This window comes from Manduca sexta, chromosome 6, assembly GCF_014839805.1.
Source record: "Manduca sexta isolate Smith_Timp_Sample1 chromosome 6, JHU_Msex_v1.0, whole genome shotgun sequence".
In the NCBI taxonomy this organism is placed as follows: Eukaryota; Metazoa; Arthropoda; class Insecta; order Lepidoptera; family Sphingidae; genus Manduca; species Manduca sexta.
Genome location: NC_051120.1, coordinates 3,570,631 through 3,596,902, shown reverse-complemented (window position 1 = coordinate 3,596,902; position 26,272 = coordinate 3,570,631). Strand labels below are relative to the sequence as shown.

At 34.3% G+C, this 26,272-nt stretch overlaps 1 protein-coding gene and 1 non-coding gene across 6 annotated transcripts in view; both read right to left on the bottom strand.

Annotated features, from left to right (window-relative positions):
* The window catches only part of LOC115444450, a 365,866-nt gene that overhangs the window by 64,619 nt on the left and 274,975 nt on the right, over positions 1-26,272 (bottom strand). The gene's annotated exons all lie outside the window — the stretch shown is intronic.
* On the bottom strand, positions 15,030-15,168 carry LOC115451297. Its single transcript, XR_003939357.1, has one exon. It is a non-coding gene; the product is annotated as a U4 spliceosomal RNA (small nuclear RNA).

The window sequence follows — 26,272 nt, the reverse complement described above, 5'->3', positions numbered from 1 at the left end:
TACAAATTTATTGTTATTATATATAAAAAAAAAGTTATACAACTTCTCCTAAATTTTTCTGTGGATTTTGTTATTAAGAAAAACGGATACATAAAATTCCGCTATCACCAGACACTACACAGTTTGCATACGAAAACAATTGATCTACCGACACAGCTGATGCTAGAAAACATAATCATAATAAAAGGTTATAATATAAATGGCGGCGCGTGTATACATCAAATTATTCTGAGAAGGATGACGCCACATTACGGTAAATAGAAGTGAGTGACTGGACTCATTCTGTCGGCCGGTGTAGCAGCCGCTCAAGATAATCTACCACTTCGAGATGACACTTTAACAACTGCGAAACACGAAGGGGAAAATTTTATGATGAAAAAATATTTATTATGCAATTCGCTTTCCTAACAAGGTGACGACCCCTGACGATATACAGCTTGAAGAATCAAAGACGAAGCGTTAATGAAACCTTATCAACCCAAATTGGATCAACATGATAGGAAAGTTCCAGTGATCTTTCCTTAACTTGATAAGAGAGACTTAACGCCCCTAAGGATAAGATATCTGACAGAATAGAAACCAGGTCCAGATGATTGATGTTTCACTAGGTTAACGATATAGCTTTAAACAGACGGATGCAAGAACTCCAAAACAAAATATTTGTTCCTGTTAATTTTGCTGACACGTAATATCTGGTAAGCGTGCATTACACGCAACACCATAACATGCCATTAAATCTAATCATCGATATCGCCAACAATATAACGAATGTAAATTACGCGATGCTCTTTGTCGAAACTAGAGTCCGACAATAACATCCGAATACCACTACGTCTGATTTAAATTATCCGACGTACAGATGGACGGGGCGATTACATACCAAATTACGAATTTATCGTACAAGATCGCCGCCAGCCGATCCGTTTTCAATTGCCCGGGAAATCATCAGCCAGTCAGGGGGGAATTAGAAAGTTCCCCGAGTTTTAGTTTTATTGAAGTTTAATTTACGAAATTAGTGAGAAACTGCGCTCGCGCAGCCGCCGCATTTCGAAACGCGCCACGCCCGTTTAATTATAAAGTAAACATTTAACAATGAATTTTCTCTAGTACTTTTGAAATGTACTAGACTTGGTCCGCGACTTTATTTGCCTGAGAGCTAAGTGGAAACTATAATTTTAAATTGGTTTTGGAAGCTAATGAAGGCACTTCCCTTGGAGACAAAAATATAAATAATCGTCCACCGACATCAGTTTCTAGTAATATTTTTATTCTAGTTAGTTTACTTAAAATGTCTCCTAAAGATAACCAAATGTGAGAAACAGCCACCTAAGAACACCTTAAAGATATTTCCTTCATATAACTGTCATCGTAAAATCTAAAAATATTTTACAATCGTTTGATTGCGTTTTGATAGTCCATTAAAATAATATTTGTGGAGGCGTTGCCGTGAACACTTATTGGCTGACCACACACTTGACCTTTGCTTTTTTTTATTAACCAAGCTATGAATGCATTTATACATATTTTAAGATCATATTAATTTGTATTTAATATAAAACATCGACTTTTTCTATGGAATTTCTCAATGATCTGAGTTTTTAATTATGTGTAAGTGTAAACTTTTACATTCTACATAGATATATTTTTAAATAAATTATTGAAAGTTAATTAATGTTTGTATAAATAAACGATATGTTTAAACGTTTTTTCTTTCTTTTAAAGCTGACTGCACACTTTAGAACTTTTGAAAAAATATTTAATATTAATCTATTTCTGGGGCTTAAAATACGGTCCAAAATTTCGTAATGGACTTATTTTTTGTGTTCAACAGAGAGCACAATTATTACGAAGCTACATAATGCATACTCATGTGTTAACCACCAACTCTAGTCTCCGGGCGTCTAATGAGAACATCGCGTCGTGTCACGTGACAATGGCGTTTATCATTCTAACTCTGTTTATCTGTTTAATGGAAACCACTTTATTGTGTTAACTAGACGATAGTTAGTGTCGTTTTTGTTTCATTACGTCGAACCACTTTAGAAGACGCTTAAATTAGTGATGAAGTAAAAAAGAAGTAAAAAACGTGAAAATTTGTTTAGTGTTTGTATGTTGGTTAAAAGTAAATCAATAAAGCATGTAAACCAAAATCTACTTAGATTTTGTTCAAAAGTGGCATGAACATAAATCTCTTATTCTGATCGAATCGCAATATATTGAACCACTACCGAACGGCGTTCGATGATTAGTTTGGATATATCTTGAGACCCTGGGAAGGATATAGTTTACTTTTATTTCAAGAACATACATAACGGAAGTTTTATTCCAGAAAAACTCGCACGCGGGCTGAGCCATAAGCAGGGTCAGCGCGGTATCATCGACAAATTTGAATACGCCTTTACGCGGGTGGAATCTTGAGAAAAAACTAGTCATAGAACTAAGTATGTGACCATTTGCATATCAACTACTCACGCCTTAAACCCAAGCACCATTATGTTTAGTGGTGGCTTTCGTAGGATTCGATACACAACCCATTCATTAGAACTCTCACGAAGGTGTACTCAAGGCTGGTCGGAGGATGTCGCGGTGACATTTAGATGAATATCGTGATATGTCGCTACGAACGTGACGTTCTTGCCGGCCGCCGGCGCAGCGGAAGTGATCGGAAACTGAGACGTAAGACTATTTATGGGCGGTAGTGATGTTTTATGATTTGTTGTGAGAGTATTTTAACCGTGTACATTGAGGTGTGGGGTTCGATTCTCACTTTTATTGAGAGGAAATATTATAGTTACTTTATGATTTTTATATACCACGTAGACTGTTTTAGATGTACGGAGTATTAAGACATCGAATGACTCATGATTTGCTATAATATAAATAGCTTAGGAATTGAAACAACACAGCTACATAAATAAACGGTTAATATTACAAACTTTTTTTGAATTTGCTGAATCAACTAAAAAGTCCATCTTTAAAATGGTTCAGAGGTCAGTAGGGTAACTAGGTAGTAAGGTAGGTAGGTGAGCAATTTAGTTAGTAAAAAAAATCTTGTAGGTCCATTACGGCTCTGAGCCCTTATTCTGTATGATAGTGTAAACGCGTAACGCGGCCGTGTCATGTTATCTTCGAGAAATGTGCATGGAATGGTATTCTGTAAGCCAAATTTCTATAGTCCTAAACATGATGCATTGTGTTACGTACTTGTTACGCACTGTCAAAATAACGTGCGGGATAGAGAATCAGGCCCCTGGTGTAAAATCTAGATGTACATTCAACCACAAAAGTTGAACAAATCCAAAATTTCAAATCGCCTTTCACGTTGTGTCCGTAGCATTAATCGTTTTTTCTATACTAAAATAAACTTCAAAGGGTTTATTTTATTTTACACAGAGAAAAAGGAAATATATATAAATTCTTTTTCAACCATGGTTTTGATTGCGGGGTTTTCAATGAAAATAGTAGAAATTTTGATTGAAGTCAATGTTTTACACATTGAGCGTTTTGGAGTTATGAATTGGTTCAGCTACTTTTGTAGCTGACTGTACTTACGATTCAATGTCTAACATTCGCATAAACATAAGAAATCATTAAATATTAATTTCATTTTCATGTAACCTTACGAAGTATACACATACTTTAAAGTATACAAAGTCGGTCACATATGCATGAGTCATTTGATTAATTTTTTTATACAATGACATTACTACCTCGATTCAACACGCCAATTAGTTAGACATGTGTTTCCTGATAGTACAGAGTATGAATTTATCGATAAAATTCAATCAATACTTATCTACGATACAGCGTCACGTATACCGATAAATACGATATGAATATTAATGAAGAATTTTAATAACTGAAAGCATTCCTTTATCAATGCTATGCAGTATGAGTATTTTGTTTCAATCTATTTGCAGACGTTTGTAGTCTGTAACAAGGTTTAATTTATGAAAATATTTTTATAAGTTGTTTTACTTCTCTGTCATTGTTCTAAAACATTATTTAAAACCCAACTGATATTATTTGTAATTTGTAAATATTGAATCTATTGAACAGGAAAACAACAATGGCGGCAATAGACAATCCGCAAACAATGACGTCACCCTAGAAGTCCTTAAACACTAAAACCGGCCGGCAAATATAGCAGCAATCACTACTGTATAATTTAAAAACGCTTTATACCAAATTATACGTACAAAAAAACGTTTGATCGACATGTAAAAATTCACAAGCCGACCACGAGATCACGGCTTGTTGAATAATATTCTTACAACGTAGTCAGTTCGGTGCTTCGGTCACGACTTTTCTATGTACTTTTTTGTTTAGATCAATTTGGTGCTATGCGTTACATGTACGCCTAAAATAATGCTAAAAACCCATGATGATGTCATCCTAATGATGTCTAAGTTCATTATTATCAATGTCATTTTTTGTGTCGGATTTGATAAGGTTTGGATAATGATTTGTGAATGATAAATGATACTTTCTTGAGTTTGGCTTCGATTTTAATAATAAAATTTGTAAATATTAAAAAAATATTTAAACCTGATCTGCTAATTATAATAAAATGTTCGTTGACCTTTAAATCAACCTTACATTACATTTAAAAATAATGTAAATAATTCTGAAAAAGGAAACATTCTTTTATCTATATCCCACACATAATGAAATGAGCCTGAAAAAATATTCTCGCGTAGCTAAAGATCTATGTCAAATATACAACATTTTGAATGTATTGCATTATTTAAATATTTTATATTTCAAAGATTTCTGTCCTTTATAAATATTTGTCAAATATACATCATTTTGAGTGTAGATATTAGACTTATGATTAAAACAATTAGGCGTTTTTTTGATGAATTTTACCGACAAATATCAAACTTATGCAGTTGTAAATAAGATACAGTCGAATAATACTGGCTTCCACATACGATGCAACAATAAAACGTGTATGTACCGTTTGTTCATAACGCAGTGTAATAATTCCTGCATCGTGTACGTTTGTTGCCTTCGCACCATCACTCTAACGACTGTAATTGGTGTTATTACCACTAGAGCAATGCCAACACGGTGAATCAACTTCGACAGGGTTGTCAGCTTCTGCCGCACGCTTGGAATGGCTGATATTTTGATAACTAGGCTGGTAATTGCTACTTCATTCATATAGCAATATACTTATACTAAGTAATTATATTTTTAGTAGGATAAAAGTAGCGTATAACATACAGGAGTAATGTGGCTTCCTTTTAGTGAAAAAAATGGTTTAGTGGTTGCTGAGATTAGCGCGTTCAAACAAACAAACTCATCAGCTTTATATTATATTAGTACACATTATCTTTTACCTAAAAATAAATTTAATTGTAATAGGATTACAAATGAAAATTGTATGTTGTTACGTTCTAAAAATGTTCCCACAAATGAATAACGAGAGCTAGTAATCATCACACGAGGGAATAATAACTTTAACACCATTCCGATAACACCAAATTTAAGTGTCATCATTGATAAATACAATTGTATTGCCCGACAACACTAACACATGTACGGACAGCACAACAACCATCATGTCTTAACAGCAATGGTACAGTCCGAAAAGGAAAACGCATATACCTCCCCTATCCTTTAAATACAACGTGTAATAAATTATATTTTCTGAAATTTTCTAAAGTTAAATTAACCGAAAAAATTATAATCAACTATAAAAATTAAAAGAACTAGTACATCTTATTTTAGCAACATTATAAACACATAAGAAAGTTAGGATGTTTCTTACACTAAATAAAAAACAACTGAACGAATACTGATGAAATTTGGCACATCGGAAAAGGTCTATTATCCAGGCTAAGCCGGGCAACACACGAAATAAACAACAACAGAACATCGTTCCGATTAACAGTAAATTCAAATGTCATCCCAGAAATCAATTCAATCGACAACACCCAATACATGTACAGACAGCAGAACAATCGTAATTTCGTAACACCGCGGTCCCGAGACAGACGTGTGCTATCTCTGTAATTGACAGGCCGCAGTCCCTTTGTTTTAGGTAATAACACCCACGTGCGGACAGCTTGAAGCCCGGTGATTGGGATGCGTTGTTAGTCGCGATCGTGTGTAGGATTGACAAGTTGAAGATGTTTGGGATGAGATGAGATTCTATTTATTTATTCATACTCTTTAGCAAATAAGAAACGAGAGACAAAAGGCATTCAAATGAAGGTCTTATCGCTCTAGGTTAATGTCTTTTGGAGAACTATGGAATAGATTTAAAAACGAGAAAGAGTTCTATTTAGTGAGAATTAATAATTAAATGCCAATAATATTATTGCCATCGGTGAAGATTAAATCCATTTTTGATAAAAACGCATTTTGCATACTTTACTGTAGTATAGTTTCTATCATTCTAAAATCACCCTTAAATCTAAGATAAAAGTAACAACACACTAATATAGAGTAACAGCGTTAAAGAAAAAGCATATTAGATAGCCGAGGTGGTCCGCTAACATTACTCAAATAAAAGAATACACGACTTTTAATTTGCGGATCTATTCAAACGCAACACAACAAAAGTTAACATCGGCAAATCAATCGATGTTCTTACACAAATCGACATTCAGGAAGTTACAAGTCATCGTAATTCGGTTTATCTCTTCACAATGTAGATACAATTTCGATAACGAGATGAGAATCACGGTAGCGCGAATCCAGCCCAAGGTCCAACATTGGCGCATGCCGCCGGAGTCATCGGCCGTAAGCGACGGATTTAGCCGAACCACAGACGGAAATAGCCGATTGTCCAGAAAGCACGCGCTGCCCGCCTTACTGCTAGTGCGCGAATGAGTATCAATCTGAGATCAGTTTCCAGCAGCATTTATTTTGATATCTAATGAGAAATTTTACCATATAACGATCTAATTACATTCAATCCAATTAGGCAACCAAGTTTTTGTAGTAAACAGGATTGTAATTTTACTAGTACTTATAAATATTAAGTTTTATGAGGTGCGTAATTTTATTATGTTTTATAACGTGCAGAATAAATAACCCAATAAAGATGACATGCATATGTGAACAATTTATGTAGATTGTAAATATTTGTTCACTTATACCTAGTCTTGCCATAAATATTGTAATAAAGAAAAAAGAAAATTGTTAACTGCAAATAACATTTATTACTTTTACAGTGTGTCAGTTTAATACATAAATATAAAACAATTAAAAATATAAAAAGCTTATTCGAAGTGGTCTCCATTGGCTGCAATACAGTCCTTTAAACGATGAGGCCAGTTATCAATAGAAGCACGCACTCTTTCCATGGGAAAATTCTTCACTGCCAATCGTATAGATTGTTTTAGGGACTCCAAATTATCATGGCGTTTAGAGCAAGCTGTACTCTCTAAAACTGACCACAAATCATAATCCAGCGGATTAAGATCGGGACTAGACGACGGCCAGTCTTCAGCTCTGATGAAGTCCGAAACGTTCGATTCCAACCAAGACTGCGTGGACCGAGCTTTATGACCCGGCGCCGAGTCTTGCTGGAAGGACCATACTTGGTTATTGAACATGGTGATGTTAAGGGGCTTAACTACCTTCTCAAGAATGGTATCTTGATACACTTGTGCCGATGTTTTGATACCTTTTTCACAAAAATATGGCTCAGTCACTCCTTCATAGCTAACACCCCACCAAACCATCACTGAAGTCGGATAATGTCCACGTTGCACTCTGTCGACTAATTGGGAAGCTTCCTTAGAGCTTTGAGCATAAATACGGTCATTTTGTTTGTTAAAATGTTGCTCAATTGTAAAAATTTTCTCATCCGTAAACAAAATTTTTCTGTGACCTCCCTTTGCGTACCGCTTCAGTAGTTGTTTCGATTTTACCACCCTATTCTTCTTTAAATTATCAGTTAAGAAATGGCCAGTGCGTCTCTTATAGGCTGCAAGTCCTAAGTCATCTTTTAAAATACGCGACATGGTTCTAGGTGCTATCTTCATTTCCCGAGATAAAATCTTTTGCTTTCGGACAGGATTTCTTCGAATTCTTTCCCTTACTGCTTTGACCACCTTTTTCGTACGAACACTACGTGGACGGCCAGATCTTTTCTGTCACAAACAGAGGAGGTCTCATTGTACCTATTAATAGCCCGGTACACAAACATTTTACTAATACCAAGTGTATGGAGAGTTTTAAAAATTGCATTTGGCTCCATACCTACTTTGTGTAATGCTATCACAGCGATTCGGTTCTCTTTATCACCCCACACCATTTTAATATCGCAAAATATTTTACAATGTATTGGCGCCAAAATGAGAAAACACAATGAACAATCGTATAAAAATGACAGATTCGAAATTCAAATGTAATATTTTTTTATAATTAAGTGTAACAGTATTTATGGCCAGACTAAGTAAATATGCACACGGAAAATTACCCAAGTTCTGTAACTAATAACCATGGCCATTTCCTTACCGTCATAACAGATCGCTTATTAATAATTTTAGCATTAGTTAGACTAAAATAAGATATATAATAACACCAAACGTTTACGAAAACTTATCCCGAATTAAATAATCAATAGAAGATGACACGTGCCATAAAATAAGACTTGTATATGAAGTAGAACATATTAGTGCTATCCAAAACTAGGCAACCCTTGGCAACAACTGAGGCGAGACATGTGGTGCTCATGTATGAAACACATTCATGACACTGGGCAAGCAGTCTGCCAAATTATGCAGGAAATGAGGTGCGCAATTTTTTTGTACTCAAACAATAGCACGTTGAGGTTGAATTTGTCCAGTTACAAGTTGGGCAACATTTATTCCAATTATTGTCTGATAATAAATACATTACAATCTCGAAAATTCTGTTGTCAGCATAGAACATTCCCTCCAGCTTTGCATCGTTCTTCAAATTGTATCAACCAACCAACCAACCTTCACGGCGTCCGCGAATCTAAATTAGTTTTGGACAAAAAACCACCATTGTTGTCAGATTGTGCGCCCATCGTGACCGCTTGTGGAGAATCGATTTCAAGGTCTCGCGACCACGAATCATGTTCAGTACTGAAGGTTGATTGAAATGCAGGACGCAGTGTAGAAATTTAGAAAAGATTTATATGCTAGTGATACAAAACTATTTACTTAAAAATGATTAAAGATTTTGAATCGTAATTAATTGAATTTAGGATTCATTTATTTTAACTGTACATTAGATATGATTATTATCAACCATGTCATATACGAAGATATCCTACGATTTAAAATTTCAAGATTCTACTAATTTGTTTTTAATGCTGAACTGACATCAGTTATAGTAACTGATGAAACGACTTGTACTTCCCCTCTTTTAGTTTCATAAACTCAGCCTTTTTCATAAACTGAAGTGACATTATGCATTGTTAATTTTTAAAGTAGATGGATAAAAAGAAAACAAAACTCTTGGAATATATTGAAGCAACGAATTATTAGCTCTTTTGAGAACTGGCGTCATGGATAGCGAATGTAACACCGTTACCCCTATAAAAAGCATGACAATTACTGGTAATTGTATCTCGAATAACTGAGATACAAAGACGTCAAATAAATAGCCTAACATTGTCGCACTAGTAAAAAGTAGAAGATGAAACGTGGATCCGTGCGAGTATAGCTAAAGTTTCCGTCTAGAAAATTCCATGTAGGCTGGTGTGATCGAAACTATACTATGCAAAAAAGCGATACAATCCAATAAAATTTAACTATTTTTTGGACAATCATCACATCCGAAAAATAATTTAATTTTAATATCTAACATTCGCGTAAACATAAGAAATCAGTTAATTTTAATGGGATACAATCCTTTATTTATTTTATGCGCGTAAATCAACACAAATGATACGTAAAGCTCGACAACTAAAACACTGGCATTTAACGCGACTACAAAAATAGTTTGTGTCATTTAGATTTGAACTAATTCCAGAGACCGCTGCGGTAGAACTAGTTCGTCTAAACCTGTTACTTCCAGGCGATTTCGTAAAAATAGATCCGAAAGGTGAACTAAATACGAACGTAGTTGCTAATCAGTAACGAAATAACGAACTTAACACCCAACTAGTTTCTCATGGACGTAAGTAACCGATCCGAACGCTGCTGCAGGGAAAAGGCCTTGGAAATTATTTTAAGAGAAAGTAAATTATAATTGATAGTGCCTAGTTATTGTGCTACTGCAACTGCGGCTGTTTATGTTGGTAATTAGAATACGAAAGCACTTATGATGTAAGTCATACTTATCGAAAAATGAATCTGTAAAATGTTCAGTAACTTCACATTTGAATAAAAAGAAGACCACCACTTTATCAAAACGCGTTTGTCATCAAAAACAATCATGCATCCTTGATCCTTAAAATATTTACGTATAAAAAAAGCTTCTGCATGCAATGTCTTAAAAATGACCCGAGACTATAAAAACATCCTGCTCAAGTAGATAAAGCTAGCCCAATTCTCCGCATATAGCCTAGACTTGCACGTGGTAAAGGTCGATCTGTGATAAGCACACATGCTTCTTGGAGTAATGGCGTCGACCCCACCGACCTATCACGTCGCGACACCGCGCGCCGCCGCGCCACACCGTAGGTGTCGCTTGGGTTACATGTCTATTGGTTGTGGTTTTTACGAGAGCATTAACTCAGGACGGTTAAAACGAACTTGGTGGCCAGCTGCCAGCTTTTTATATGGAAAAGTCAATGAAGTTTTTGTTCTTAGATTTTTTAAGTTTTTCGCGGTGTGATTTCTACTTCAGTTTTGCGGCGCAGGAGTTGACAAGCTGATTTTCAAAATTAGATTCAGTAAATTTTAGGATCTGCAAGTCTTTCGACCAGGGTAGGACGTCCCATAGTACCTGATACTCCCGGGGGAACCATTAATTTGTATGATAGTGTGTATAAAGACTATCTGAATGCGTTTTGAAAATACTAACGTTAGTGATTTTTTGTGTTTACATATTCCTGATTTATTTTTCAACCCTACAACAGTCCAATGACGTTGATTAGAAAACTAAATTAACACAGCAAGAACCACAATTTCCATTCACGCTTCCACGTATCGTACTAACTGCGGCAATACCACTTTTACATATGCCATAATGGCTCACTGGACATATTCGAGTTATACATAATTGTGTCCAATTACATTCAGCCATTGCGTACGGTATTGATCTTGTGTTGAGGCACCGCGGTTAGATAAATCAGTGATCAGAGAAATCAATCTAGCAAGCACCGTTATAATATAGGTTATGTCACCGCAAAAGGAAGGACGGACGTGCGAACGGCCGCGCTTGCGTTAGGGTTGTCGCGCTCAACTTTTTATTGTAATAAATTATTAATGTATTATGGTGTTTAGTCACATAACTGTGCTATAATTTCTCATTTCTCAAAGGGTATATGATTGATCAGGCTAGGGCTTGCATACTATCGATTTTATATTATATATAGACACCAATAGTATTGATAAGTCAACCAAGTATCATTAAACTAATCATTACCAATAAACATCAAAACTAACAAGTGTGTGACAAATTCACGTTTAAATAACAAACATCTATGAACTGAAGACAAACCTGACAGCGGAAATACATAGTTTGACCTAAATAAACAAAACGGGCGCGAAGACGCTTACGCTGACACGTTGATGACAAATTACGGAGAAATAGACGACATTTCCAAAACCGGCATAACAGTACAGGTGTCTTGCCTGTGTCGGAAATAGACATTTTCAAAAGCTAACAAATTATTGTTTGCGAGCAGCATAAAACTATTATTAGTAAATTTAAAAAATAAAAATTACTTAATTTTGCAATTCAGTGTACTTTCCAACAGGCCAGCATAATTGTGTCGACTGGCAAGGGGTAATCATCTCTCGTCATCGACACTGTCTGGACCCTACTCCACTTACCATCAGGCGCACTGAGATAACTTTGCCATATCCATATAACAAATAATTGTAATTTTATTAACACGTAATATTTTAACAGCACAAGAAGACGACCAATTAACCATTCATATCATTATGCTATAACTTCCTGTCATGAGTTCATAATTTCTTGCTATACCATGACTATTATTCACTCATAGACATCTACCTATACAGGGTCATTTTGACAACGCGTTACTAAATTAAACCACAGGCTTATCTACTTGAAAATAACACTTTACAATAAGTTACTTAAGCCGTAGATGTAAAATAAAAAAGTGTTAATTTCGAACAAAACAAATTAATAAAAAGTCATTTTAATTTTACGCGCCCAAATCCACTACTTCTACTTTAAAAGAATTCATTGCAGTAATAACATCAAACTTTCATTCAGAAATATACTCACGCACGCGCCACATTCTCATTAAATTACAAAATGGTAAAAAAATGGTAAAAAAACTAAAACCAGGATTTTTGATGAAAATATTCGTTATTAAAGGATGATTTTTGGCACAATGTCAGCAAAAGGGAAGACGAGTATGTGGTTTCATTTAAAAACAGAACGTAAAAATGACCCTGTATAATACATATAAAAATATTTATGCTATTTTACAGATGTCACCCCCGGACACTGCGCGATTTTCCCAGCGTATTACCATCGAATATTCCCAACGTACTGTTAATCCGTTATGATGGGACCATATTCGCACTCCCTGAACGCTAAACGTGACAAATGTAGCTGTTTGACATAATGGAGGTTATGGTTTCTTTACTATATTATTTAATACTAGATAAATAAGTAAAATATAAGTTAGTTTATTGATTTTCCGAAACGTATTATCTGCCAATAATTCCGCCAAAATGTATTAACGTATTTCAGGTTTAAGTTTGAATAAACAAACAAGAATATTGATTACGTATGTTTAAGTTTCGGTAACGAGTGTGCATTTACTTCTAAATAACACATAATTTTTCTCGAATACAATAATTATAAATCGATAACCTTTGTAGTAGATTTTTAATTTACAAAACATAAATTACAAATCCCTGGATAGAAGACAGCTTAACTCAGAACCTAGATAAAAATCTCATTGAATAAAACTGGGAGAAAATTCAATACATTCGTTTTGTTAGCCCCATTATAAAGCGCTTCAATCGGTGTCGCGCGCACAGATGGTTCCTACCAGTGGGAGTTGTGAAGCTTTGTACCTTATAAGGGCAACGAGCGAGTATTCAATCGTATAGTAAGCATTTGCATCTGATTTCTAGTATTCTAGTCGTGTTGAACTAGGTTTCAGGACTTGGTTATTAGGACATTGGATGATTTATAATAGTCTAGATATTTCAGAAACCTGTTAACAATCCTGGATCATTTTCTAGATTATTCGATGTTTGATTACTATATATCTGTGCAAACCGCCTGCCTGTTGTCATTCACTATGGATGCCCAAGAACAGGGACAATACAATCCCATGCTATCAAGTACTAAGCTCCCCATGATACTAAGTGCGCTCTTCCGAGAGATAATGATAAGCCTTCATACTGCATTTGCCTAGAAATAATATAATATGGTTTCTGAAATTATTAATTACGTCACTCTTGTAGAAAGAAAATTTGTGACAGTCATTGAAATAAACATCTACAACTCACAAGGCCCTTGACACTATTTTGGGAGTCATTACATAAGTATGATCATGTTAAATTGCCGTAAGATTAATTTCCGTCGGAATGTCCGACGAAAATAGTACATTTATGTTTTTTATTACAAATTATTTCAAGTAAATCTTACGATTGCTAGCGTAAATAAATACCATAATGATCTTATTTTTATCATTATTTCTATATAAAAATACTGAACAAAGCACTACATGTGTTCGTTAATTTTAATAACAATAAAATTTTACTCTTACTAATATTATAAATTTGTGAGTTTGTAAAACTGGGTGTTTGTATGTTTGTTAGAAGTAAACGACGAAGGAACTGAACAGATTTGATTGACATATGGTACACAGGTAGATCATGTCCTGGATTATCATATAGGCTACTTTCAATCCCTGTAATTTGCTCTCATGAAGAAAAAAATGATTTTTTTTTAATATGGCTTTTAAATACAGGGCGCTATGTCGAACGGAGTTTTAACGAATTATATGAACGAAAACGGGAAAACTTTCGCGCTGGCGAAGCCGCAAACAGTTGATCATGTAATACATTAAGTCACAGACATAATTCTAACCCTAAACCTATAATAACAGTTTCGTATAATTGGCATCACAGTACTCAAAGCAGAAAAATCAACAGACGTTAATAATCCCCAATCAGAAATAATTTTCATTAAACACAGTGTCATTATGTAACCTAACCGCTTATATCATTAGAACAAAAACATCACCGAGTTAAACTTCGGCAATGCGACGGCTAATCACTTTCACGAGATATTTTTTCAAAGCAGTGCTTCACACCTCTCTAATTACTTAATTGTGTTTTGTCACAAATGATTGGCACAACACAATTACAACACTGTTACGAACAAACTTTTTAAAAAGATATTGTTTTTTGTTACTAACCGTTCCTTATACAATTACATGGTATATTAAAACAAATCTGTTTCTATATTTTTATGAAACAATTCTAATACTTTTCAATGGTACAGTCCATACAAACAACTTTAGTAAAGTTGTACGCCTACTGGCGATAATAAACAACGTTATAATATGCGTTCAGTTGATTTCGTTGCATGTTGTACATTTAACTGTTTGTATACCGGTAGAACAAATTATACTAACCCCCATTCCTGATTCTCACAGCGGTAGCGTACATAGCTCGCTTAATGGGCACAAATTAACTCGGCTACACATAATGCCGCCATTGGAATTGTACAAATGCAATTAATTCAATAATTGAAGTACGCTATTTGTGCTGCATGAATTCACCAGTCGATGGGAAACGAGGGTTAATTTTTTAGTCTCATATGTGCATTCATAGGAATTTACTAAACAAAAATATTTCAAAGAATCTCTAAATTATTATTTAGTTCAGATCATTGTTCTTATTAGCACATTTTTCAAGTAATATTAAGCTTTAACAGCCATTCAAAAATTGCCATAGCGGACGGTATTTCACGTCCACACGGCGGGGTATTGGTAAAGTTTTCAACTAGCAATAATCGCACCTCGGATAAACCTCATTGGTTACGATATTGCCTCTGCGCAAAGTTAACCATTCGGCGGAGCGGCCGCTACTTAGAGTTTTGCAGTTCACCAAACCATAGCGCGATGTAATTCGATCGTGCTGCCATCTATTGGCGTTTTACGAACTACTCGTTGAGTACATTCGACGCACTTTCGTGCGTTCAAAGGCGCTAGTGTAGGCAATGCAGCAATTAATTTTATGATTCATAAACAAGACTGCTCAAAAGTAGTCCATGACAAATTCAAAACGCTTTCATGGCATGAAGATCAAAAGATAGAATGATTGCGGACAAAGCTAATGATGGGAAAGAGTTTGTATGAGAGCAGAAACTATTTCATTATACGTAGAATCATTTTATGAGGCAATCTGTAATCACTGGTTAGGTAGTAATTAGACTATAAAACAATTCAATTATAGTATCGGATTGGGAGATCATTATTTTAACTTAGAAAGTGCGAAACACAACATTTATTACCGATTTCCTCCATAAATACAAAATTTAAAAGGCATAAAAATGTTATGCGTACATTTTGAATGATTACCTACTACCATATTAGTCTAAACTATTTAAATAATATCGTATCGACGTGAAAAGATATTATAATTAACCATAATCGGTATGCTTTTCTTTCTAGCCGTGTTATGGGAAAACATAACCTAGGAAAGTGAAATCACAAATTAATATGATCTACTTCCTGCAAAACTGCCCGCAGCATCGGCATTACATAAATATGAAGTAGAAGAAATCACACTCGTGCAAGTTGACAGACAGGCGAATCGAATTGTAGCACCACTAAGGGCGGATCGCCATGGCGAATCAATGAAATTGAGACCACTATCAACTGTTATAGTGATGTTCTCAACTGCGATGCGGATTACGAATTATTGCGCGGTTATATTGTCGTCTGTTGGTGAGGGTTAACTTTTTTTTCGGTCAATCGAGCGTAACTATTATTTCAGAATTATTTATTAAATGACATTGAAATATTTCTATTTACAAAAGTTTTATGGTGAACAGGAAATTTAATATTGATTATCGCAATTAAAGTTGTGACAATAATTTACGATTACGGCAGAATGTGTACTAAAACTTTGATCTAGATTAGACTTTCTATTAATACAAGATTGCGATGACATAAAAACCCATTGATTTATTACACTTGTCCGTTAATCGATAAAATACTGGCACTAATTAGAACACCTCAGAATGATAAATCGTCTACGTAGTTTTCAGGAAAATGCGGATTAACTGCATTGCGGATGCGGATATCCGCATCAGCCCTAATCAGTGGGTCGTAAGTTACTCTGACGTAATGATATTCACAAGTACCCGCGTTAGGTAAACCAAATGAGCCGTGAAGGAATAGTACCGTGAAATTGCCGATGATGGCAGTCTGATGTAATGGTCACCCATTGTTCGCCGTCGATGGTCACCGTTCGTTGCGCTGCACCTGCGTTACCTAATTTGGAAATTAGGCATTGACGCCTTAAGTGCATGGCGGAGAAAATTGAATTACTTTTTTTATGGTAGCATAATCAATGGGTTTTTTAAGGCATTTTTTTATTACTTAAGTGTTTCAATATTGTTTACCTTAATGTTTTTACGTTTATAAGGTGCGTACATAATAGTTTATTTAAATATAAAAATATGATTTTTAAATATTAAACATCATGTAGAAAGACTTAATTGTCCACAGGCAAAATTAACTCTAAATGGATTTATCCCCTAAGGAAAATACAACAAAAACACGATCATTTCTCAGCAAGTGTAATTAATAATAATTCGCCTTTATTTATACTTGTAAGAATTCATTGTAAGATAAATAAAGGAAATAGGAATGTAAAACAGGTAGCCCCTGGCAAAGAATGCAGTGCGTTAATAGGATTAAGCGCGATTAAAATGAGTACACGTGAGTTAATTCTAGCTCCGCAACATTTGCAGCCATTCAAAATACTTTAACCTCTACATTTATTGTTTAGTTTTTATGCGCGATTGCCAACACAACAATTTGTTATATATTTAGTAGAAGCATTCATTTTGTCAATATATATGTTATGCACATCCTGTTTCACAAGAGAGAGAGAAAGAGAGTTGTTGGCACTTTACGAAGAAGAAAATACCTTTTTTTATTTATTTAAATGCAAAACTGAGTACTAATCATATGAACTTATGATTAGGAATCTGCCGGTTGAAAATAACATTTAGATTCTGGAGATATCTTAGACTAATGAAGAAGTTTTAGCAACATTTTTAATATACAATCTCAATCGCTTTTTCGATCTATCTCCAACAAGGACCAATCAGAACAAAGACTTTTTGACACGCTTACAAATGAGTTATTTCGATTGGTTAATTCTCAGAATCGGATTGAAGAGAGAGATCGCTTATTGAAAACGGCTGCTAATCAGTTTTTAGATAAACACTACGAGCGAGATGCACAAAGGTTTCAAAGGCAGAGTTTATTTAAATTGATCGTAAAGCTCATCTTGCGTTTATTAATTGTGACTCACCAGAATCCAGAGACGATTACAAAACGTGTCCTTGCAACTAACGTATCGAGTTGTGAATTTACAATCTAATTTGTTATGTTTAAACACAGCGTAATGATACAGTGCGAAGGTAAGCACAAACATTAAATTGAGTTAAAACGGCTGAAACATAGAAGCTGTATGTTAAGTCAAATGTTACAAAATTGGCATAACATAAATAATAAAATAAAGCATATGTCATTTGCGAAAGAATATTTCATTTAAGTAAAGGTGTAACGAGAGGCTATTTACTAGTATTTATTTACATATGTGTTAAAACATGCACCGCTTATTCTTCTAACTAATGCAATCATAAACTAAGTGAGTTTTATCGTGCATCATATCATTGACAGTGATTGTATAATTTTTATCATTGTTTGTGAAATACAATAAGTTAAATTTGATATTATGTATCACCTACTGAGCCATTCATCTCGGTGATTCTCAAAATTATCTACAAGAAAAAGAAAGTGACAAAGCGGTGGCTAGTAAGGAAACTGATTGACAACACTTATTTTTAATTTGTGAATTGACATTTCTATACCAGTATTTCATAACCTGAATTTATTACTGTCCATCCAATCTATTTCTTACATTGTTTAAATAATATCTTGTCTTCACAATTTCACTTTCCCTGTTACTCGTCAATTTATAACACAATATACAGAATCAATATCTTCGTCAGAGTCCTCATTAAAGACGAGTGTATGCAAATGAGTGTAGATGATTCATTGTTATATTGCACTGTGAATGAACGCATCTGCAGGTCCTTTTGTGGAAGCGTCTGACAAGTTTTAGACTCTGGTACGAGTTATAAGTGAATAAGACAAAATAATATTCAAGACATAATATGATCTAGACGTCAATTGCGTAGAGGTTTAAAAGAAGGCTTGATCAGTCTCATGTTTCAGGCATTAGTGCCAACTTAACAATAGATTTAAATAAGCCATAATAGATTAACAATAGTTTTGTCATTGTCGTATATAGGTAAAATATCCTTCAGAGTGTAGCCACTTATTGCAAAAGTATATGAAAATTAGAGGGGAGAAATAATGAAATATTATTCACCAACCATTACAAAGTAATCATGATAATCAGTAGGTACAATGATAAGAAAATCATAATTAACACCTGCAACACCTATAGCCCATTCAGCTTTTATATTTTGACTCAGACCCTGCGCAGGCGCATTGCTCAATGCGCAGCTGCGCCGGAGCAGGGTGCATGTGTCGCGGGCGCACGTGTTTCACAACGCTCCGAGTGGGGTACCCGGGCAATACTATCGCACATTACTGACAATGCAACCGGTGGAACTTCTTACTGTAAGCAGCAGCAAACATAGATGGCCCGCGATGGAATTTCTTATTGTTAGCATGGTGAAACGTAAGCGTTCTGTGAAATGACGTGAATGAATCCCACATTTGCATGTGTATACAAATAGAACGACGTAATTGTTATGGTTTAATGTCTCGATTAATAAAGACATGACTATATGTATATTATCTATGTCTTGGAATAATAGAAAAATAATAATATGATAACGATTTGTCATTTTGTTAATGTAAGAACCTCATTGACCCAACTACGAACTCAAGCACAACGAAAATTCTCGGGAAACCAGCAAACAATCAACCATTAAGAGCTAACACATCAAGTCGTTGGAAAATAGTTCGCCCACAAGTCGACGCTGTGCGTTAGGCCTTAGATTTACGTTTATTGGCCCTGCCAATTACGCAGCCCACGCGCCTTAGATAAGTTCAATAGTTAAACGCTTGTAAACTTTGAACTTTATATTTGACTGTCAAGTTGAGCCTTGACTGAATTAGATACTGACGTTGATGACTGACTGTCACGAATGGCAGTTTTGCATGTCATTATTAACTTGAAAGTGAATGCTGTTGTGTTTGAAGTAATAATAATAAAAAAAAATGGCATAAATATAGCATGAAATTTGCTGAAACTTAGTAGGCGTTTCATTTTCATACTACATAGTCACACTAAGTAAATATTAAATTATAAATTCTATACGATTATAATTCACCAACGAATTGCTATTAAATAAGGTAAAGTTATTAAGCCCAAACGAAACGTTTAATTGAATTTATTACATTCATAAATTAATAAGTAAATAGAGAAATAAATTGTCAAACCGACCAGTTTCGTGAAACATTAAATGGTGTTACAAAGCTATTAATATACGCATTCGTTTCATTTAATACAGAAATTGTATTTAAACCGAACGCGTCTATAAACCATGTTATAAATACTGGGGTCATTAGATATTGGCTTTGATAACTGTATCCAATTAAAATATGCATGAATAATTGTCAAAGAAGGCAGATAAAGGCAAGGAAAATATTCTTACGTAATATATTATAAAAGGTAAATCTAATTGGAAAAAATTAGAGAAAGGAACAATAAGTGAAGTTACGTGGGATTCAATAGTAATGAATCAAGATGAAAATATTACAATACTATTACTTATCATTACTATCGAATAAGACACTAAAATTGATAGAAAAGAAAGAATACGTGAAAAATACCAAAAGAATTTATTAGAAATAAAGAACCAAGGAAGTAATCCACTCATATCCATGTAATCTACCAGATAATCAATTATAAAGAACGAAAAGTCCAAGATACAATGTATTTCTCACGGAATTGCATCAATACTCGAATGCACTCCGGTAACCAATTACCACGGGCGCACGGTGCAACGCACCATGCTAATCTGATAACGTTTATAGCTTAACGGGCTTCGTTGATAAGGAATTACTGTGGGATCATTGCATATTCGTGTTTGTGTGTCACGCGTATGCAAATAGTTTTAAGAAAACTATAATGTAAGAAGTCGACGTAACGTTGTTTGGGTAATTCATCGTGTATGTGGGAAAATTATTTTGACTTTGCATTGAAGATAATTTAACTTCAACTAATATTAGGTTGTTGCTGAAATAAAATTGTCTTTGGCTAATTATTTTTGACACTTCATCCATATAAAGCCAAAAACATTTTTGATACTTTTATGTACAATAAATTCCCAATATATCTTGCTTATCCAGCATTATAACAAACAACGTAATAAACAAACAATCGAAAGTACATCGAGATAACATTGTAGATAAAGTGTAAAATAAGTTTATCACAGATAAGTAAAACACTGCAATAAGTTTTTGTCGCAAACGCGACGATAGTCACGACCTACAAGAAAACAATAGGGTGCATAACATAACTCAAGATTTAATGCTGTAGCGGTCGTAATTTAGATTTAACAACCTTATTCATACCTTGCTTACATCAAACCCACGTACAGCGAATTAGTTAGGTCATTTACCTGAAACAAGAGACGTAAAACATGATTAAAATGTCAACACTTAAAAATTACGATATTGCGAGGTGCCGCTCGACCCCAGAGTTCAAGTAACACACTGCACTTTCAAGCGAGTACTTAATTGAAACCGTAGACGACAAATTGTTTGACATGAAATTTCCATTCAAAACTAAATGGACGGAACACATTGTTTTACATTCGTATTGCACAAGAACACTTGGGAAAGGAATTTTTTGTTCAAACAATATTGTAATAATAGAAAACCTGGTGTTATGGATTTGGAACAATGTTTCTCTGTTACTCAATTTATAATAACGACGGTATTGACCATGAAGTGTGGAATGTTTAAATTATAAAAAATACAGGCTGTCTAGACTTTACTTAATTAAAATATAGGCCTTGTAATATGTAACGTACACTATAAAAGAATTCTAGAGATTTTATAACATTTAAATGTAAATTCTACATCAACACTTCGATAATTTGCTTCCAACAATTAACACGGGTAATAAACAAGCATGCGTACATTACATGATATAAATTTCTTATGTTACACAAAAGGGAAGAGATCAAGATTCTTGACGGATCATTTGTCAAATACAAAATTAACACGTAATTTACTTCGACAAATTAAATGAAAGTTCAGCGAATCACTGCCGGCAAAATAACAGTGATCATCATTGACTGTTGAAATGCAAAACATGGTGATCTAACAGCGTCGGATGCCATTATACGAGTGGCAATTATGTGAACTGCGGTTGGCAACGTCGGTATATTACAAAATTGATGGGTGAAAAATTGCCAAGGCGTAACATCTACAGAAATCCAATAAGAACTCAGCATCTGTTCAGAGTACTTTAAATCACAAAGCCATAAATGCCACAGCCGAGTCATTAACGCAACAAAGCTGAACGCTGTGAACAACTAACTAATCGTTCTTGTGACGTTTTGCAAGATATAATAGTGCTTTAGAGAAAACGGAGGTGTTACTTTAATATGAATAGGGCGCGGCTTTCACAGTTTATATTTAGATCCAATTTATTTCATTTTTATACATAGTTTTTTTTTATTTTAATGAAAAACACCCTGACAAGTGCGAGTTGGATTCGCGCACTAAGGATTCCGTATCAAAAATACTTTTGTTTGTTATTGAAGTACATATTTATGATTTTTTGATATTTTTTTATTCATGTGGTGTACGTTATTGCTTTTTGTTAAATTTCATGATTCTAGGTAAAAGGGAAGTGCCCTATAGTTTTAGATTCCCTAGTGAAATCATAAAACATGCGACATAAACGGTAATTTTTTTTTATCGCAATGACTTACAGGTTTGTTTTTTTCACAGGTGAAAGAGACCATAGTATTTGATATATATTTCAACTTGATACCTCAACGCGTTCCTGAGGAATAGCATCTTAACAGACAAACGGAGAAAGTGATCCCTAAAAAGCATGCAAAAAAGTGTTAAACTACACCAATTACGCTAGAACACACGAATCTCACAAACGAGCCGTATAAAAAGAGCAATTTAAAATTTTGCAAGGAACAATCAAGTGAATTATACTCTCTCAAGTACTCAACACGGACAGAAACTATATTTTAACAAGCTATTGAGGTAAACAAGACCTTGGGGACTGCACGAAAAACGTTTCAATTTGTGTTTGGATCTTGCTAAATTGACACGAATCTGTGAAACAGTTTGGCAAAGGTCACCTTTTTTGCCGAGACAAACAGTGATATCAGCTGAAAATATTAAAATATTTGATACCAAAGCAGCTGGGAGGTTCGGAAGAATCGATTCACGGGATAATCACATCAAAATTGGTTTTGAAGTCAGTTGCAGACAGCAGACAAATAAATCACTGAAATAAACATTTGTTCAAATAGACGCTCATTTTAATGCAAAGCTTGTACTAATATTTATGTTGTCCGAGATCTGGATACGAATATATTATGTAGGTCATAAACCTGATAAATATTTGAATTAAATTAGATTGCTCTTTCCTTCTAATGTAATATGAATAATAATTTATGTGGTGCCGACATCAACTTAAGAGAATAGTAAAATAAAGTAAGATAAGAAGAATTCTACGGAAACATCAGACAAAGTATGTACTAATCGGTCAACTAATTTAAATGTTTGAAATAAACTTGCTAGCTAGCAGTTCGTTCTGTCTCAAAGCAGTAGGATGCAACATCTTTTGATTCAGTTAAAAGCACTTCGTAGCCAATTTATTTTTGAATAAAGGTATTTTTGACACACTAACTTTCGCAATCTGCTTAGTTGATGGTCTATCTCCATATAATTCATATCTAGCTTATCCACTTTATGCCGTAAATTTTAAACCAAGATTCGGAAAACACAATAGTAATGCTAATAAATTTTTGAACACAAATCCATAACAAGGAACCAACGATACCATACATCTTAAGCAAGTAGGCGGTAAACACTATTAACCCGCTTCCTTATGAGCGAAGTTTGATGAAACACAGGGCACAATCGGCTTACGAGGGCTTAGCGACGACTGCTCCACATAATACTGACAGTATTGCACAAAATGCAACGAAACTGACGCTAAGGGATAATGCTAAGTGTGTCATGAATAAATAACCTTAATACCAGTACCAGGATAATATGTAAATATGGAATAAACAACTGTAGATTATGTCTATTGTGAGTTAGTTATAAATATAATTGTTACAGAGCACGAAGATGTAGATTTGAGCATATGAACTGGCATTTCTAAATCTAAACAAATTTAAAACAATGAGGGGGAAGGACCATTACCACCTAACAAAAGACTTTTGCAACTATCTTTAAAATAAACCCATATAACATCAGACTTACAATTTAATATTTCACCTCGGAAAACAACATCACACAAGCAAGACAAATCACGGCCCATTGCTAGGCTGGAACAATGAAAAAATTAGGTCAAACGAAAGGATACTGAAGCGGCGGGACAATACAGCCCACGGTATTCTGACTATTTAAAATTAAGTCGATCACACGGGGCCGGGTTATTCACCTCGTGCGTAAACAAAATTAGATCCAATCACCTACCCACATTAAATTACTAATGCGTTTACAATTTCAACAAACGAACGTAGTAACCCACCTACACTGGATCCGATCCATTCATCAACTATTGATGAAGATATAATGATGTGTTTGATATACCTGATGTGAATCCTAAATATGAACTTCGATATTTGAGCGGCGGGGTCGTGGAAAGTTGAAATCTTTCGCGATACGAAGGCGTGGTAACCTTTGGTTGATGTGAAAAATGTGAGTGATGATAGATGGTTTGTTATTGCTACTTATTACCATAGCAGTATCATCCATCTACATGCCGCTATTGCAGCGTCCAGGGTCAATTGAATATGTATTTTTACGCTGCAACGTGACATTACTATTTCTTATAAATCTTATAAAACCAATCTATAGCAGAAAAAACAAAGGTAATAGAAAAAATATTTTCCCGATTAGGTTACTACAAGCAAAGAATACGTATATTTAACACCACGACCCACATAACACATTAATGGTACAGAAAATCCTAATTTAGAGCAAACTTTGAGCCTAATTAATTGGATGTGATGCAATATTCATGAGTCGTGGCAGAAGCTGATATATTCTGCAGTATAATTGAATGTATTTGATGTACAGTCAACCACATAAGTAAATGGAAAAATCCAAAACCTCAAATCCCTACAAAATTGTAACATTTTTATTTTCTTCTCACAAAAATGAAACTATAGGTTTACATTACACAGAAAAATGATTCAATTAAACTTAACGCGTATAAGCGGTTTGAATTTGTTCATCTACTTATGTAATTTACTGTACTTGATTAATTGGGAGATTTTGCGTAAGCGTTTGTAAGAAAAGATTTTTTAAATGCGACATAAGAAGCTGATAACGAACCTTGTATTTATGGACTTTCCATTGTCGTGGTTGCTACAAGAAATTCTAGTGTTATAAAGTTAAAAAAATAAGTTTAATTGATGACTGTGTTCACCATTGATTGGCAGTAACAATTTCCAAGACAGGGCTCAACCAGAAGTATCCCATCACAAACAAAACAAAACCCATTTCACCAAGACAACTAGTTTATTTGACAATTTAACACCAATGCAGCACGAAAGCACAAGAATAGCTGTTAAATATCTTCAACATAATCATAATCAAACACCGATCCGGTTTGACTCGTTACACGGTGATTTTTGCTGCGATTCGAGATGCCGGCATAGCGAACATCGCGACGAAAGTGAGAACGATGTGTCACATCTCATTTGCATCACAAATGAGGCTTGTGTTCGGACTTGTTTCGCTGTACACAGATGTTTTATTGGTAACTGGTTGCGGCCCGTTGTTGCTTTGAAAACATATATTGTCTATGTTTTGGGTTAGGTTAGTTCATTGTTTTAATTTATTTATTTATTACAGTTTTATGTACACCAGGGATGAAAATAATTAAACAAGAAAAAAGTACAAATGGCGGTCTTATCGCACAAAGCAATCTCTTACAAACAACCATGGGATGGATATAAGAGAAAACGGAATATTAAGGGGCAGCGTAAGGTGTCGAAGCATATAATAATTATGTAAATAAAAATAAAATTAAAAATATTGTTAGAATAAAAATATTCTGGTATTTGTGATGCCTTTTGTTATAAAAACACTGAGCATTTAACAGAATCGGAAGTGGCAATAGGCAGTTGGTCATTGACAGTCGTATAAGTCGGTTGGTTGGTGGAATATTAGTGAAAGTATTTCTGTAGTTAGTAATATTTTATTATTTTAATAAAAATCACTTCAGTTCCGAAGTATATTGTTTCAACAATATATAGGGAATTTCTCTGACAGTATTTTATTCAACTTCGGTTAAGTACTTAAAACATGCGGTAAACTGTTTCGAGGTTGAACTTTTGTGGTCAATAATGTTTAATAACATTTTTCCACATAATACTATTAGAACCAAATTATGGAGAACTCAGATATTCATATACAATCGATACTTAAAAATATAAAAAGATGTTTTGCCATATTCCTACACTAAAATCCTCATAAAATTCAATAAAGTAATTGTCATAAACAAATAGCCAACAAATAACAATCAAAACATCAATTTCGTACTCATTAAAATAATCAACGATTCAATTTGACGGCATCGATTAATCTATATAATGTAAAAACTTCGTCTATATTTTTTTTGTACCGTCCAGAGAAGTAACTACGACTGCCAGCGATCAAGATAGCTCTTTG